General features: G+C 40.3%; 1 long non-coding RNA gene across 10 annotated transcripts in view; it reads right to left on the bottom strand.

The window, feature by feature from the left end:
- Positions 1-2176: 2176 nt before the first annotated feature.
- Positions 2177-18940, bottom strand: part of LOC115336319 — a 55640-nt gene continuing 38876 nt past the window's right edge. For 8 of the 10 annotated variants that reach the window (XR_003921704.1, XR_003921703.1, XR_003921700.1 and 5 more), the window contains 3 exons: positions 9203-9315; positions 3540-3617; positions 2177-3395 (listed from right to left, as the gene is read on the bottom strand). This is a non-coding gene — a long non-coding RNA (uncharacterized LOC115336319). The remainder of the gene's footprint in view (positions 3396-3539; positions 3618-9202; positions 9316-18940) is intronic. The other 2 variants (XR_003921696.1, XR_003921697.1) reach the window with 1 other exon arrangement.

Raw genomic sequence — 18940 nt, forward strand, 5'->3', positions numbered from 1 at the left:
AAAATTTTTCTTAGATTTTATTAGATTTTTATTGGCTTTTAGGATCACTTAGGTTGTATTTGTTGGAAATTTTGACATACACATTTATAAGCTCTTATGTTTGAATTTTTGGTAGATTTGTTTTCTTCTAGGGAGTGGCTGCATGGATAGATGAGGGGAAAGAGCTTGATTCCTTTTATATTTGCCATGGTGAGGTGTATGAGCAATAAAGGTCTAAAGTTTAAGGGTAGTTTGTAGTGGATGTTTGGGGGGGGGGGTGAGTAGTGCTTCACTTTTTTTACCAAATTAATGTTTTAAATGACAAATAAATAAGAAAAAACCCCTCACACCTTATCCCTTGCCTTAATGAAATGCTAATTTAATCATTCTAAACATATGGCACTTTTAAATTATGGATCTGAGATAATAGTTCCAAGTGCAATAAACTGTCATGTAAACTGTGATTAAGCACCATAATAATACGAACACCCACCTATTGTATTAGAAAACCACTTTTACAGCGTGTGTCAGTGAGGCAATATCTCAAAAGATTGGTAATAGCTAGACCCAACCCTCTCCCCCGCACTAAAATATGACACAGGCGGGATTTGGCCAGCTGAGTTCAGACTGATCCGCTGTAGCGTTGCCCTCGGAGACTGGCAGAGAGCAGAAGACCCCGGTGGAGGGTGAGCGGTGGGCTTTCCCTGCCACGTGTCCTGCTGGTGGGCTGCGGGGTGATGCTGCTGGTTCCTGGTGGTTTCCCTCAGGCAGTCGCCTTCACCGCGGGGAGCTTATCCTTGCGGTTTCCCCATCCGAAACAATATTTGCTTACGGGATTCCTCCCTACACATCAGGGTGTAGTGTTTGCTCACCCAAGTCCTTGCCACTCTTGCTGCGCTGTGACCCACATCAGGGAACTGACCTCTTCGAAATAACGCCCCGACAAAAAAAAAAAAAAACAAAAAAACCCAATTACATTCCTTACCCTGAAATCATACATGAATTTCTCCCCCCGACGTGTGCTTGTCACTTGTGCAGTGCCCCCTTCCCACTGTCACCAGGGACGGTCCTGGGTGAAGAAGGTCCCACCTTCCCTTAATCCCGCGCACCCATCCCCGCAGCTGGGCACGTGGGGTTCTCTGTAGGGCCGTGCTGCCGCTTGATCGCTCGTACCGTTTTGTGGCACGGCTTCACAAACAGCTTAATCAACACAACTGAGGGGAAGGAAAACTCAGGAGGGTGGTGGTGGGAACAAAACCCTCAGGATGGGAACCTCTCGAACCAGCTTTGCCAGCAGAGATATTGCAATATGGAACTACACCCCTAGGCACCAGATGCGGCATCATGAATCCCAACCTAAAGCCAGCACCTAATTTTCAAGCGCTGTAGAACTGAGCTTTATAACAGCAAAAGCTGTTCTTTTCCTTTTTTTTTTTTTTTTCCTAAAATAAATCCTAAATGGCTTGTGACAACAAATCTACCATTTTAAATCTGAAATCTCTAGTCTTAGAAAGGTATAAAAACATCACTTGTGGGCTTGTTAAAACTGTTTAATGGAATATGGCATAGCATCTTATTTCCTTCTCAACCTTTTAAAATGTCATTTGGCATTGGGAGTATAGAGAGCTGTTGGAGCTGCTAATCAGAAATAAAGAAGCAACGGGACAACTCAGTGCCCAGACTTACATTCTCAATTAATAGTGATGTGACTTCAGGGAAGCCTGCACTTACATATTTCCAACATATTTCCAACACGTATGACAGCCTCTTAACCATTAGATCATTCCAGATCTTCCCTCATTCTAAAACCAGTAGTTTAATTACAGTTTAATTTAGATGCATTGTAGAAAAGTTCACTGATCATCTTTTGTCCCTGATAGCAGGCAAAACTAGACGGTCTGTGATGTCTTGACAGTTATGCTTGATACCTTTTTTTCTGTCTTATTTTAGATTAAATCACAAAACAAACTAGTTTCTCAATTCAAACATTAAAGTCCGGTCTATCTCACCAGCCTCCTTTTGAATATGCCACTGGTTCCTTAATGAAGTATGAATTACTGATTATGAAACATGAACAGATAAAATAAAATCTAAAATGAATAGCACACACCCTCTTACAGTTGAGCAGGAACTAAAGTCTGATTGTATTAATGAAGAGCATGATCTTTTTATGGATGAGAGGAATAATTCATTGGAATTCATTTGATTATTTTTTTTTAATATATTTCTTTAATTAACTGTATGGCTTGTAATATAATTAACTAAATGAAAACTGTGTCACAACCTGTAGCTCTGCGTGTATACACCTATGCACAGATCAGATGGGTGCTACGAACTCAAAGCTCCTTTCTGGAATTCAGCCATTCCCAGGGGTGGAGAGCATCGTCGTTCGTGCTTGAGCGGTTGGTTTGTCACCGCTGGAGGGGATGTCACCACCCCTCCTCCTGCAAAAACCCGCTTCGCCCAGCCGGGGAGGCAAGGGGAGGAAGGCCGTGCAGATGCACAAGTCCCTCTTGTGATGGGTTCTTGTTACGGGGAAAGAAAGTCTCCTTGCAGTCTCTGCGTAGTTCTTTAAACAACTTGAATTAAGTTTGAAAATCATTTGCCACTTCCTCAAGTGGCAGGTCTGTCTCTGGTAGCCCAGGAGTCCGGTCTGGAAGGTGACTGCCCGTCAGATCTATCATGTTCAGTAGGTCCAACCTGGGAGACACTCAGTTTACTGCTTCCTGACCTGCTAGTGTTGGCACGATTGCATTTTACAAATCCCAGCTCAATATGCAAAAAAGTACTACGCCAGGCCAGCTTTTAGGGTTGCTTCTAGGTTGAATCTGACCCGTTGTGCTTTGAATAGTAAGTGGCAAGCACAAAGAAGCTTTGATCTTGACTCGAGTTTATAGACAGACTATTTTTACTATACTTGGTAAATCAAGTGGTTTCATAGGTTAGATCTTAGAAGTTCCCACATGGGTATTTCCCAGTTTCATTCTCAAACTTTGCTGAAGGTAACTAAAGAACAGGAGTGAGGGAGGTTAAGGTGAGAGCAGACCTGTAGCAGGGTTCAGGTGGCTCCAGCTGGGCTGTGACCGCTCAACCGGCACCGGGCAGAAGGTTCAGCTGCCAAGGCTGGATGCTCTTCTGGAAGAGCCCTGCCATACCCTGGTGCTGCACCTTGGCCCCTGCCCCTTCTACTTCTGTTCTGCAACAGCTTCTCTGAGCACCAGCTGGGTCTCTGTGAGCTGAAATCCATGTCCGAATCTTCTGTTCCCTCTTTGAAGCTGAGTCCAGGTCCAGGAGAAAATTCACTTTGCCCCCAGTTCTTTGATAGTTTGAGCTCCCTCGAATCAATGGAAAACAATAAATGCTGAACCCTCTCTGGTCACAGCTCTGTGTGGTCTGAAAGGGCAACCTTAGAAAAGCTGCAAAATGGAAAACGAATTTGATTTCACAAAATGGATACTGCTTCATTGTCATTTTTCTATCGTCTCCTTTTGTACCTTGTTTATTCCCCCTAATTGCCTGTGAGACTTAGCATTTGTTGATAGCAAACCTCACCTACTTACCTGAAAATCCTCAGGGCCATGTTCACTTCAAAGCCCAGCCTCCCTGAGTGTTTACAGCCTCTCCAGTTTTGAAGTTATCTGGAAATATCAGCATATTTGAATTAATGTTATTAAAACACTCACCGGCTGTAAACATACTGTATTCATTCCAAATGCAGAGTTGTCATAATTTTTCACTTTAATTTTATCTAGTCAGTCCCTGCAAGGACTAAAATTTCTAAAAAGGAGACACCTATGTGCAGATCACTGGTAAAATTGTTTTCGATTTCTTTTTTTTTTTTAAATGAAAAATTGGCTTTGTGAAGAAAGCAAGTACAGGGATTAAGTCTGCTTAAATCTTGCCTGAACTGGAGTTCAGGTGTTTAGAACCCAAGTAATCCCCAGCCTGTGAACCACATCTGCCTCTTTACCAGGACTGCCTAGCCCTGGAGCTATTTATATTCACTAAACTCCCTGCCCAGTTTGGGAATCCTCTTGGCATGTATCTTGGCTTGTACATATGATGTAGAAACAAGGAACAGAGACTTTTATGCTGTATGCTCTAAGTTTCCTATTTAAAAATTCAGTGAAGTGGTGCCTAAAGTAGATACAGGGAAATAAAGGGGAGAATAAGGAAAAAGCAAGTTAAGGAGTCCACATATAATTTAGGAGTTTTCAAATTAGTTGGGCCAGATCAGCTTCATTTTAGGATATTTGAAGCACTACCTGAAGCAATCGCAAAGCTACTGTCTTTGAAAAGCGATCGTGAATGATGAGGTGTTGAAAGATTAGGTAAGGACAAATACACTGTACAACTTTAAAAAGGAGTCAAGAAATTAAAGACTAATCAGCTTGATTTCAGCTCCCAGGGAAAATCCTGGAACAATCAGTCAAACAAATATTTGAAGGCAGTTGTTTTAAATGCGTGCTCCTGAGCAATCCAGGAACTCAGTCTTGAAGAAACTAGTGTAAGGAAGGTGCAAACCTACCTGCATATGCATAACTGGAGATCAGTTACTTATGGAAATATTCAAGGGCATAAAAGGAAAAAAGTATTCTATAGAAAACCTTAGAAACCAGATTTAATTTCATTCAATGCTTTTATTACTTCCCAGATAATAGAATAAACATGATCTTTGGGGGAAGATTGAAATAATTAGTTCTTTGTAGCCTAAAGGAGAGAAGACTGGAGCTAGTCAGGGAATAGGGGAAAAGACCAGACTAAGCATGTAAACACTTTTGCCAAGAGGAAGAGAATAATCATTTACCCATGTACAGGATTGGTAAAAAATAGGAAAGGATGAGTTTAAACTGCAGCAAGAAATGCTACAGTTAGACATTAGAAAATCTTACATGGAAAGGTTATGAAATACCATAAGTGATGACCAAGGAGCCTGTGGATATGCCAGTAGTAGAAGTTTTTTGCTAGTTAGATCACTATATGTCAGAATACGTATAGCTGATCCTGTCTTGCAGCAGAGGAATGCAGTAGATAATAACCTCTTGGGATCCTACTTTCCTGTGATTTTATTGTTGTATGAATACAACAGAAACACTAGTTCACATAGAAAAGATGGCTCTTTGCAATTAATTTATAACTTGTTGAAAAAAAACAATGGCCTTTATTATGAAAGCTGAACCCACTGGCCTCTGTCTTCCATTCCTTTTCTGTTAGCCTGAAATACACTGATGTGAACAAAAAGCTCCTTTTTGTCCCAAGGAGGAGAGGCTTCAGGAGAGAAGGAATAGCAGAAAAGTCCATACTCCACATGGGTCACAGGAGGTTCTCAGCACAGGAGAGCTGTTTGTTACAGTAAAAAAGAGTCTTAGGCTACAGCTAAACAAGAGGTGAATAATTTGGGGAAAAAGTGTATGTGGACATATGATGAGCACACATACTTTGGTGTCTGGGGCATCGACGCTGTAAGCTGAGCTGGGTGCTCTGAACGCCTGAGGAAGCTCTCTAGGATCTATGTAGCTGCACCATAAAGGCTAGAGCCCAAAGGGAAGAAAAGGGAAAAAATATCAAGCTCAGGATTTGAAAGAACCTCCTTTAAGTAGAATACATCTGGGTTTTGATCACAGCAGTCTTCTGGAAATTCCGTATCAAGTGATCAACACAGGAAATACGTGGAAAGAAATGTTTCAGGGAAGAAAAACATTGTTGTCAAAAGAAAACATGGAGATTACTTTCTTTTCTTTTTCCCTGAAAGACTTAGAGTACAACTGAGGTCTTTTGTTCTTTTATATATTTAAAGAAATTTACCCTGGTAAAGGTGGCACAGCACTTGGTTAGCACTACTGCACACTCATTTGTGTTAATCTCATGATAAGCATGAAAAAGAATAGATTTACTTACTGCCTTTTGCGAAGACAAAGTACCAGATAAGTATTATTGTTGCCAATGGAAACACTATTCAGGTGCATAAACATGCAATAACATCCCTGCGCTATCTTTAGCACAGACCAATAATTCTGGTCACTATGGTTTGCTTGACAGTTACTGAATTTCTGCTGATGTGTTTGGCATTTGGTTGTAATTACCTATTCATCTGAATTAAAAGATTGATCACTGCAGTCAACGACTGATACAAAACAACATAAAAGAGATACATTAATACTGGAATTTTATGTAAGCATTGTTCCAGAGGGAAAAGAACATATGCAACAGGAAAATTGAGAAGACATCTGTCACAGTAGTCAAGCCTCTATCAAGCTTGATAATGATTATGAATCCATTACCATTGATATATTGCATAAAGCTGTGGGAATAGGAAGCTTTTCACATTACACAGAGAGTAATCAACATCCAGCAGAAGTAGTCCCATCACACACACACCTGCTGCGTGCCTCACATCAGAATATGTTATTTGAAAATCTAAATGTTATTGGCATGGCAGAAGGAGACAGACAAATAATGAGATTCACTTATGAGCTATTTTATTCCTCTCTTAATGAGGTTTTCTAGTAACAAAACAAGCATTTAGTAACTTGCATATATTCCTCAGAATGTGTTGACATACGTAATTTAATCAATACATTTCAAACACAGCCAAGTAATATTTCCAGACTGTCTCTTATGAGGAAAGTCCAACTGCTTGTAATAGAAAGGCATATTTCTTTCTTATATATTTATGGATATGTATTTTTCATATGCATTTATACTATTATTAAAAAAAAAAAAAGAAAAAACTTGGGAGTATGGGGGCATGAGTGTATGCCCTAGAAATCTGTGGCTGCAAAAAAATCTTGTTTCAAATTAAGCAGAAAATGCCTTTATTTCAAGCATTTTTTCCAGAGTTGAACTAAATTCAAATGTGTATAACATGAATAGGAGCCTGTGTTTTGAAGACAAGAAAACTACTAGAAAATGAATTCCTTCTAAGAAAAGCAACGTGCAGCTCAGAATCTGTTTTTGTTTTTTTTTTTTTTTTCTAAAACCAGATAAAACACACATCTCAGATGGCGGATTTATGTACATGAACTGCAGTCTATGTTTTTCAAACAGTTTCAAAATTTGCCAAAATATGCTTACCCAGCATGAGAATATACACACACACATATGCATATGCACATACCCAGACAGGATGTTTCAGCATATACATACACATACATACATATAAACAGAGTATATACACATGAATATATTATAGAATGTGTATATTGTATGTTTCAGCAAATATTTAGGTACTTTTTCCTACTAAGTGGTGTGACTTTTCAGATCTGTATCATAAAATTTAGGTGCCTTAAACCAAATGATGTGATGTTTTAACATTTTGGCTGCAGGTATTTTTGACACTTGAATCAACAAAAGACCTTATTACTTACTACCCTTTTGTTGGATTTATTTACATCACTAAAAAAAGGGGAGATGTATCAATTATATAAACTAAAATCAAAACAAAACTTTTAGCTTTTTAAATTATAAAAGACATTTTAAGATGACAATAGAAAATACACTTTTTACATCTATCTGTTACAGAGAAAGTGTGGTAAAATAGGCCATCAGATATGAAATCATATGGTGTCGGGGGAAAAAAGTCTAAAGAATAATAAACAACTAAAGTGGTGAGCTGGTGTGACAGATAAAGGACAACACAGGCAACAAAAGGAACAATAGCACAACTAGCAAACCAAAAGTAGTTTAAACATTTCTCTCAGACGTAGCAGCAGTCTGTTCTCAGAGTGAAAATGAATACATAAACATCCCTTTCATTGCAAATCACCATAGTCTAGCCAGGACGAGACAAAGGAAAAGCCAGATAATTGTCACTGTTCTATAAAAAGAGACAAATGTTATGTGACACAGAAAAGGAATCCTAATTTGGTCAATATGAGGAAAGTTAGGGTAGCTTTGGGGTTTTTTTTTTCTTCATTTCTTGTTTCCTCAGCATAATCCAAGAAGAAGCGTGTATTGCTGCAGGGTCTGTTCCGCTAGACATGCTCTGAAAATGGCAACTGAAATGCGTCCTTTAGGTGGAGGTACATGTGGTCTGTAAATCACGAAAGCCCTTAGCTCCTGGGCTGCTCAGCACTGCCAAGGCTAGGAGAGACCCGGGTCTTTAGGGAACTTACGCAGGAAAATTCAGGAAAAAAATTTGCCAGCCTCGTATGCCTTACGCAAGAGGAGAAGAGTTTGCCTCAAACCAGCAGCTGTTGGGGAAGTTCATTGGTGCTGGCACTGCTAAGTGGGACAAGAGTTTTTATTACTTCGCTGTTCAATTCCTTTTTAATACAGTAGAGTCATGTTGGGTATTGGCTCTAGTTTAAACAGCTCTTAAATCCCACTGAAGAACATGACGTAGTATCAGCTAGGTGTTGTTATGAAAGATCAGTGAATACAAGCAGGAGTTGAAGCAGGAGGAGTAAAAACTGAGAAGAAATGAAGATGGTGAGAAAAAGTGAAGGGACAAAAAACTGAAGTTTTTTTGGTTTTTTTCCCCGAAAAAAACCTGCTTGGCCAGGAAAATTTTGTGCTTATGATAATGAATTCATGAAAATATAGCACTGCTTTATAGAATGGTGTCTTGAATGGTATCAGCTGCATATGAAAGAAACTAAAATGCATTTCTGAAACCTCTGTAACCTATTAGAGAAATGTGTTCTGTAGTTTCAGATCTCGGTTTATAGCATGAGATCTAAGTCTTGGGAAAAAGATTCTTCAGAGAGTCTGATTTCAGCTTCGAAGAGACAATGGCGATTGGGAGGCCACACGGCAGAACCACAGAAGAATGAAAGCTCTAGAGATAAAATAAGATAATTCTACGATGGTCTGTATTACTAAACCACAAACTTACAGAAACAAGCAGTAACAAGAATGCGCTGAAGACATTAAGAGAGAATCTGAGAAGCACAGCCATACTGAGGCTGCAAGAAGCAGAATGCACTCGGTGTGGAAGAGATCGTAGCACGTACCCCGTGGACAGAACTGTTGCATCTGCAAGAAACTAATGCAAATGCCCACAGACAAGATTGCCCGTCCCTCTAAGGAAACAGAGTAAGCATGCCTGCATTTTCCACATGGATGCAGGTTTCTGTAGCACACCCTGCAGCAAGGCATTGCTCCGCGAACATTTAAGAGACTTTTCTTCAGCAGCCATCAGCATTTATTTGTGGGCACTGCTCAAAAGAGATTGAATGGGTGGAATACTGGTTGGAATAAGAATGAAAAACTTACAACATACCGAACACAGAGGTCTTTTGGAAAGGGTAGATCTAAGCGTAAATGGGCTGGTGAGACACTGGGACGTCCTGCTTCAAATCAGCTGTTGTTCATGGATTCCATTGGCACTTGTACCTACAGACACGGGACACAGAGAGCTCTTTCTCTTGCTCACTTACGTATTAGTTTTTCTCCAGTGACCTAAGGAAGTCTTCCTATGTGTTCTGGCACAGGCCCTTCCTCACCACCCAAAAAATGTCACCTAGCCCACTCTACCCCATCCAGCGTGACGGTGAGGTCCCCAGGCTGGCAACCACCGGTGCCCAGCTGGGAGTAGTGGTTTGATGGTTGGACTCGATGATCTTCAAGGTCTTTTCCAACCTAAATGATTCTATAATTCTAGTGTGGCTGAGCACCGTGTGCTTGAAGGACCAAACCCTGCTGAGGGCAGGGGGGTGCCTTGGCAGAGCTCCCCGTCCCGCGGCGCTTCTTCACGGCACAGCGTTGGCCCAATGTACAACCTCGCCCAGAGCTAGCTTATGGATCCCTGAAAATCCCTCCAGACTCTGCACACATCCTCGCAGAAACACTCATTTGTAAGTAAGCCTCAGTGGCAGCGGGGAAAGAAGTGTTTGTGAGCCAAATTTTGAAAGCAGCACTAAGTCTCTTAAATCCTGTCTGGTCCTCTGGGGTTCTAGCGTAAAGTGCTTTCAAGCTAGCTGTGTGAAAGAAGTAGCAGTAAAAATCCTTGGCTGCATTTTTCTTTTTATTTTTTGTTATTTTAGCCTTCGTTATTTTAGTGAGATTGAGGTGGATTGAGTTTTACAACTTGCTTCAGCCAGAAAATGTTTCCTTACTTTTTTTTTTTTTTTTAGTAGTAAATATTGCACTTAGATGATTTTGGAATAAAACGTTGAATTTAAGAATTTGAAAAAACCACTTAGTTTTGAAATTCAATTCACTACAAATGCGTACCTCTAAAGGACAGCATTTGCCTCACTAACAAACATGTATTTCAATTTTTCTGTTGAATGAAATTTGATGAAATTTGGGGAAACAAAATCTAGTAGTTTAGCCATGAATGCACTTTTTTGTCCTTGAAAGAACTGCTGTTGGATCAAAATAGGTATTGTCCATACATTTGTTCATGTAGTGCAAAATTTGCCTACATAAAATGGTCACAGGACAGCCCAGCCAAATGATTATTCCTCAGACTCTCTCTTCCTGCTGGCATCCCTGAAAACAAAATGCTGTTCATATAAGTGTTTATGGAAACTTAATTCGATAAAAGCAAAAATGCAGGTTCTTTTCTCCAGGCTAATTTTATTTGGAGATTCTGCTGCCTTTATTGCTGAGGCGTACTGTAAACAGCTTGACTAGTCTCAAAGAAATGAATGTGTCTATTCAACAATAAGGCTCTAATTAGTGTGAGTAACTGGGAGAGAAGCTGGACCTTACAAATTTGTCTTTTTAATCTACATCCATTTTGTTGCATCATGTTATTATTCATGGCTGGAAATTTTTTTGACATTTACATTAGTGACATCAAACCACAATTTTAGTCCAAATTCTTTGAAGTTAGTGAAATCACTTCCATTTACTTCCGTGGGAATTCGATTAGTCCTAATGAAAGTATATTAAAAACTAAATGTGTTTTTTCTTTGGAATGGAGGGAAAAGATAGCATCTTTTCTTTTGTGTACTTGGTGTACTTTAAAAACACAGATAAGCAAAATCAGTGTAACTTTGGCCATTACCAGCTGAATCTCATATTTGCTGGCGCACAATTTTGGCAGGAACATAACTGAGTTTACAGTGAGTTTTACCAGTGCCTCCAAGAAGGCTAGGATTATAAACACTGCAGAGGAGCTTTTGGTCATAGTCTTTATAGGGATCTCCTTTCATCTGATGAAAGTACCGTAAAACAGATTTAGAGCTTTGTTTTCTTTATCTTCTCTCCAGTTCAGGCGTACAGTAATTAAGAAGTATTTTTCTTGAGAGGTTCAATTATTGCCATGCGTTATCTGTAATAATTGGTCTTTTTACTTAAAGCAGCATTGAACAACAAAAAAAGAGCCCTACAGATAACATTATGAAGTATGGCCAGACACTGATGTTTGCCTTCTCATAAAGGGGAATGTAAATGTGTGCATTCACTGAGTTTGATAATTATATTCATGACATAATTACCAAGAGAACATGCCGAATCTCATTGCTGAATGCTTCTGTAACTTTTAATGATTCACTTACTAAAGGAGCAAGCTCTCAGAAGTGCATAAATATCAGATACAACTTGTCCATTGAGTCTTTGAACTAATTCAAAAGGTCAAGCTTTTATGCAGGCTGCTTTCTTACAAAACAGTTAAGTAAAATATACAAGCAGTAGATACTCATTTTCAGTGTTTGTTTCATCAGGCCATGCAACGTGAGATGGGTTTTTGAGAAAGCAAATTAGTGTGTGGTCTGCTATTTGAAAAGTGAGTAAAATAATCCCTTGCAGAAAAGCACAACAGGTTTCAATTTAAAAGAAGAAAGAGCTTTTCTATGGACTTTTGGACCCTCTTATTAAACTTAATAGATAATTATAATCTTTAGAATTCCAAAGATGAATATAAAACACTGTAGCATCGACACCGATGCCCTCAATCTCTAACCAAAAATTTAATTTCTACAGAACATTATTAATTTCATCCTTTTAAAAACATGCTAAGATTCTTAGGTTGCATGCAAATTAGTGCTGACTCTATTTATATAGTTAATCAAAAATACTACAGGCAAAGAGCAAGACTGGGACCACCTGCGTTATCAAGTTCACTTCTATTCAAAGGCAGGCAGGCCTGTAAGACAATATATGCTGATAAATCTGTCAATTCAAGGCAAATCTAATGGAATCTATACATAATTTTTGTTTTAAGCAGCAATACTGATATCAGTTGGTTTGAAACACAGCACGAAGCAGTCTTCATATTTCCTACTCCAGTTGAATAAATATTCTTGAGGGACTACCAACGTCTTTGATGTTATTGCCCTGAATTCAAAGATTGGCACTGTGTGATTCACACTTTGCTGAAGCTGCAGAAATTCTGCTTTCTGAAAGTCTGCCCAGTGACTTACGTACAGCTGGTCGGCAATTTTCTCCTGCTTTTCTCTCCCACGACAACTGTGGCCTTATCAAAAGGACACTTTTTCCTGCAAAAATGTATGGATTTCATCACTCTCATTGCCTTGCCCGTTTCTCTGACTTTGGTATCATTTGGGTCTCAAGAACCTGGGCTTGATGAGTGAAGGGCTGACCAGGGCTCCCAGGCACCCCAAAGTGCCTCTGACAGCGGTGGCCACGTCTCAGCTCGCAGCCGCAGAGGCAGGTGACTCAGTTTAGTCGCTTTTTCGTACTCACAGGGTTAAGCTCGTTTGCAACCGGTTTCCCTATGAGCTTGGAAAATAGATTGCCTTGCTGGTTTGGGGGAGTGCAGACCTTGTGAACTCTTTTTCATCTAGTCCAGTATTCTGTCTCTAATAATAACTACCTCCTATGAAAACAGGGCAGGATAAACTCTCCCTGTGACTTGCTGGTCCTCCCTTGAGCCCCTCTGAACTAAGTAATGTTTTCCCTGGCACAATAAATGTTGTATCTGGGGGAAAAAAATGGTAACCATAAACAGATGCCTAGGGAAGGCTAAGAATAGAGCAAGCTTAGATGATATTTCTCCTTAACAGTTTTCCCATCTCGAGTCACTTTCAGCTAAGGAGATTTCCTGAGCCTACTATGATTTGCATGTTTGGTAATCCACAAAATTTCTCTCTTCCAAGATCGGTCTCCTCATGAACCGTGTTGAAATTTTTGCACGCACAAAACCCTTTGGTGAGGAAGTCAACAGAGCGGCTCTCTGTTGTCTGAAGAGCCACGTCCTTTTGTTTATTTTGAACCCGGTTTCTGCTAGATCCATTTGACCATCAGTAGTTCTTGACTGGGAGGACTGATGAACAGTTGAACTCCCTCCACCCTCTCAGTGCTGCACATGCTTTGGTCAACACCATCACTTCTCTAAGCGCCCTGTGAAAGATCCTTAGCTGTTCCCTCTGTGGAAGCAGCCCTAGATCTCCCTTCCAAGTACTTCTCTGTACCTCCCTCGAACAGTGCCATGTCCTTCTAGTGCCGCCCAGTAAGATTTAATCTTTTAGCTGTCCCTTTTGGTTGCTTTTAAACAAACTCCCTCATCTTGCCATGGTTGTGTTAGAAGCTGAGCATGGCTGTGGTCGATCTGTAGAGAACCCCATTTGGATAGTGACCTATGAACCTCATGCCCGCTGTTACAAAGCAGCACTTCCAAACCCAGATTTTTGAACCTCATCCTGGACATATCTTGGCATCAAGTTAAGGATGCTACTTCCTCTCGTGCACTCAATCGGCAGTCACAGAGAGCACCTAAATATTTCAACTCCGCTTCATGCTCGCCTGGGACATTTGCCCAGTTAGGATGGGGGTAATTGAAGTAATCCAATAAAGTTGTGTTTTCTGCCCTTGCTGCCTCTTTGACCTGATCTGTCTCTGCACATTACAGTCAGCGTTGCTGTCCCGATTGGGCCGTCAATGATATAGACCCAGCACTACATTCTCCCTGCTGAGGCCCCAGATTTCAATCCATACAGCTTTGGTGTTCCACGCAGATGAACCCATACAGACTCCATTGAAGCAGCTAGGGCATTAATTTGATTTGACTTTAAGGTCTCCTTAGCATATAATACTAAGTTGCCACTGGCACAGTTCCTTCCAACTTTCATAATACACTCTCCTGTTGATTGTCTTCCCCTACCAAGTTTTGTCTGACCAGTGCTTTGACTGGAAGCCTTTCATGGTTTAACCGCAGCCAGCACCCCAGCACCACGCGGCCACTCGCTCACTCACCACCACCCCTCAGTGGGTGAGGGAGAAAATCGGAAAAAAAAAAACAACCCTCATGGGTTGAGATAAACACAGTTTAATAGGACAGAAAGGAAGAAAATAATAAATAATAATAATAATTACAACAATAACAATAATAATAATATTACATTAATAATAATAAAAGGATTGGAATATACAAACGATGCATAATGCAATTGCTCACCACTGCCGACCGATGCCCAGTTAGTACCCAAGCAGTGATCCCTCCCAGCCCCACTCCCCCCAGTTTATATACTGGGCATGACGTCCCATGGTATGGAACACCCCTTTGGCCAGTTTGGGTCACTGCCCTGGCTGCGTCCCCTCCCAACTCCTTGTGCCCCTCCAGCCTTCTCGCTGGCTGGGCAGGAGAAGCTGAAAAATCCTTGACTTGGTCTAAACACTACTCGGCCAAAACTGAACACATCAGTGTGTTGTCAACATTCTTCTCATCCTAAATCCAAAACATAACACTATACCAGCTACTAGAAAGAAAATTAACTACCAGGACAAAGCCATACATCCTCTTTCCTAGATTTCTTCTACCATTTGTGCAGAAGTGGATATACTGCTGGTTTGGGTCCTTTCTTGGCATTGTATTTAAATGACAATCTGTTTGTTTTCCATTTCCTATTTCATGGGTTTCTGAGTTGCCGTGGGCCTGAGTTCCTCTGCGTGGGACAGAACTAGGCTAAAAGCCAACATATTTGGGCAATCAGTGTATTCTGATGTGAACATATACCCTGCCAAGACCTGAACCTGAGCCTACCCGACTGTATAGGTAGCTGATCCAGGCTTCCTGCCACAAATCTCAGAGTCTGTGAAGCCTGGTAACCCTGGCACTGAGCAAAGCACCCGATTCAATTTAAAATGACTGACTGCACAATCACAATTAAGATATGCAATTTAGCATAAAATAAGGCAAACTAGCATAAAATAACTGATTTGAATTTGTAATGGGATCATAGAAGGAATTAATTCCCCCTAAGAAAAAAGTATGCTTAAAGAACAAATAAGCAAAAAATTTTAAAGGGAAAGAAGTAAGAAGCCTACCAGAGAAACCTCAGGTGACAGAAAAATGTTAGTGGAGCTTACAGAGAAAGTATGAATAGTTCAACTCAGGATTTATTAGTGCCCAGGGATTTTTTAGTTCCCTATAGCACTGCCAATATTTGACAATCCTCTACCAGAGAATTTCTTCGTTTTCTACCCTAAATCCTATGTGTCAGGTGCATATCATTCAAACAGAGGAACAGGGAAAGCAGAGGAGTCTATTTACTTCTTTTGCCACATACACAAGCAGATTTTATGTCAGAGATACCAGATCAGGGGCAAAAATATTGCCAGGCAAATAGACCAAGTGCTGTCCTTAACAAGCCTCAGCAGAAAACAAACAGGTTGCACATACCATAGCACAGACCCTTGGAAAGGGATCCTAATTAGAGAGATTATAATGTGAGGAAATACAAATATATTGGGTGTAATAGGCTGCATACAAAATATTAGCTCTTTTGGAGAATATTGGTATGTCCAGGATTTAATTATAAAACTAGTCAAAGTAAATGCCTACATGTAAACTTGCAGGCATGCAAAATTAACTGCATCAGAGAAAAGAATATTTGCCTTTCTGCTTGGCATTTAAACTTCCCAATAGTGCAGCTCTGTGTAGTACCTAAGCAGGCTGATCAGGATCAACAGGTAAAACACTAAAGTTCATAATCACTTTGTAATGAATCAGATCTCAGCTGAACTCAGAAGGCTTTCTGCCTGAATATGCACTTCTGTATTTTGCTTACAGGGAGAATTTTACTGCTAGACATGCTAAGAATTTTTTTTTCCCCTCAGTTCTGGCCTCCAGTCCCCAAAGTGTCCTCCTTCCCAACCCATTGTTTTGTGGTTGGGTTCTATCCATTATTGTTCCAGGGTGATAACAGTCGCAAATGGGATTTGCAGGAACGGTCAGGGTTTGCTTAGCTCTGTCTCCACTGTGGTTAGTATGACCTTTACTGCTGATTTCAGCAGAACAAAGTTAAGACAACAATGATCTTTTGAAAATTTTGGATTTTTGAAAATCCAAGTTTACAATAGGAGGGACTTCTGCCAGGCTTCCTAGATACTGCAGGTCATTCTTTGGGAGTAAAATGAACAACTCTTTTTCGTAATTGTCTTTCCTAAGAGCTTAAATCCCAAGGGAAATAGTGTCATCTTTATTCCAACAAAACATTAATTTCCATGCAGGCGTAAGCTTCATGTCATGGGTGAAAGGAAAGGAAAAAGGCTGAGGTTCCTTTTGAGATAAAACACTTTGCATAAACACTGTGGGACTGCAGACAGGCAAAACCACACAGATTTACTGCCATGCGTCAAGGCCTGTGTAGTAGAAAGTTCATTGACTAGGAGTCACAACATAAATGGTGAATCAACATAACGCCGGCTCCAGGCTAGCAGCAGTAGTGAATGAGACCTGAAGCACGGATGTTATACTTTAACACGGAGAACAACAGAAAGGCAGGAGTTTTGGCCAAGAATGGGTCATCTGACATGTTTTAAATATCATACTGGGCCCATTTGCTACAAAAAATGTCTCAGCTGATCAGTGCTCATATTAGTAGAGCTAACAGGGTTAATAGGCATGTGGCTGTTTATTACTTAACATTGTAGATTCTTCATTACTGAGGATGAAAATACCTCAGAATAGACGATCTTGCCACAGGTCAGGTGGGTGGAATAGAGAACTTCGATGTCTCTTCCAGACCTATTTGATTTTTTTGTTCATTTAAAATTTCTGCTTTATGCCCACTTCAGTCTCCAGCATTGCCTTTTGGCAAAACAGCGGTCACGTATTATCACCGCTCAGTGTTATCTTAGTTAGAGAGAAAAAAGGGTAATTTCATGGGGTCATGACAGGTTATTGCAGGGTTTCCTTTTTTTAGATTTAAAGAAAAAGAGAAAAACAGAGATTGCATTCCTGCAGGTTAGCTAACCAAAACAGGAAGACAAAGTAAAACAAGGCAGAAGATGATACAGGAGTGAAGCAGTTGCAATCTCTTGATTTTAAACTCTGTCCTCCAACTGCTCTCCAGTTAACTGGATGGGAAATACCACATTTTGTCCTCATTCTGCTGAATTTGTGGGGGCTGTGTACAGCCCTTCACCTGCCTAAGATTAAGGCAATATATTCAATTCATTTTTCACAGAAAGAAAGAAGCTATTGTTTCATGAAGTAGCCTGCCTTATCTGGAAAAGCCTGAATTTCGAGTTTTCCCTAATCCTTGGCATATCAGATAGTGACAGGCAGTGAGTGGCCCAACGTGTTATTCTCTGATCCCCCCTGGGAACTGAAAACTTTAATTCTTTCCTAATGTTTTGACTGATACAGGAATCATAGCCTAATTTCACTAGAATATATGTGTTAGGCTTCAGGTGTTACATGAGAGAGTAAGACCAGCACATGCATAATGAAACCATTGGAGTCGACAAGAACTTTAATCTGAACTTTGCCAGCATGTTTAAAGCGAAATGTGGCCATGACAAGAGAAAAAACAACCAGACAAAACCCTCAAACTTTTCTGCAAGTAGGCACAGCATAGGAAAACCCTGACCCAGATATCACAAAGATGGGGACAGTTCAGGTGATTCACAGATTTATTGCCTTCAAAGTAACCTCAGCAACAGATTTCCCCTCTAAGCAGTAGTGTTACGCTCAAAACAAATACATTCTCCTTAGGAAAAGGGCTTTTTGGTCTGAGTGGGCTCTGGTTATGAGTGTGGCAGCTGCAGAGAGCAGGTTGCTCTGCCTGAGAGACAGGACAGTTAGATATACCACCTATTGAAACAGATAACTTCTATTTCCAATCCCAGCAGGAGGTGGGATTTAGCGAAATGTGGTATCTCACACTTCTAATATTCCAATAAGCTATCAAACCATCATTAGCATGTCCTCTTCCCTTCCTTCATAACAATAATACACGGAGGCTTTAACCTTCAGGAGATTTCGGATCCAAATCCCTAGCAAACTTAAGCTGCTTTTGTGCAAATTTAAACATGGAAGCTCAGTAGGTTAGATGGACCACCACGTAAGGTTTTTTCCTGTATTTCAAGTAAAGCCTCGTTAAGGTAGCAATATATTTCCACATCTAGTAATAGATACTCTTGGAGACCTTTGTCTTTGAACCTGTGTATTACATTTTGTTATAGAATGTTTTTGCGCAAATACTATTATACAACTTGTACCAGGAAGTTACACTCATTAAAGAGAGGGAAATATTTACATTTTGATAGTGCTGAAGATAAAAGGAGAAAAGTAACAGAGTGTCACCCTGTTCCACGCAGTTGCCAGGAATTATTTCACTGACATCACTCAGGCCAGGATTTCATCTCAAGTTCATCTCTGACAATAAGGGAGGCTTAACTAAATAAATGCGAAACAGTGGGGTTGTGTTTCTGTACAAGCCTCCTGAGAATGGAGGAGAACTCGAAGCAGATCTGAGAATTTTGCAACCCCTCACCTCTGGAACTGCATTGCCTAAGAGAAATATGAAATCTTAACCCACTAAGAGCAGACGACCTCTGTGCTGTGTCTTTTCTTCTTTACAGTTACTGTTTCTGAGCTCTGACTTTCCCTCCTTCTCCCATCTCCCACAGTCTTTCTACAAACATGGGAATAGGGAAATCAGAAGGCAATAGTTACTGCATCTGTATATACTCCACTTACTGTAGTTAACTGACTTTTCAAATGCTAGGTATCTTATTTCTCTGGCTTCAGCTTATATGGAAGCTGAAATGTACTCAGTCACTAGCTCTGCAGTATGAGGTGCTCAAACCCAAGACTACTCAT

Source organism: Aquila chrysaetos, chromosome 26 (genome assembly GCF_900496995.4).
Source record: "Aquila chrysaetos chrysaetos chromosome 26, bAquChr1.4, whole genome shotgun sequence".
Classification (NCBI taxonomy): domain Eukaryota; kingdom Metazoa; phylum Chordata; class Aves; order Accipitriformes; family Accipitridae; genus Aquila; species Aquila chrysaetos.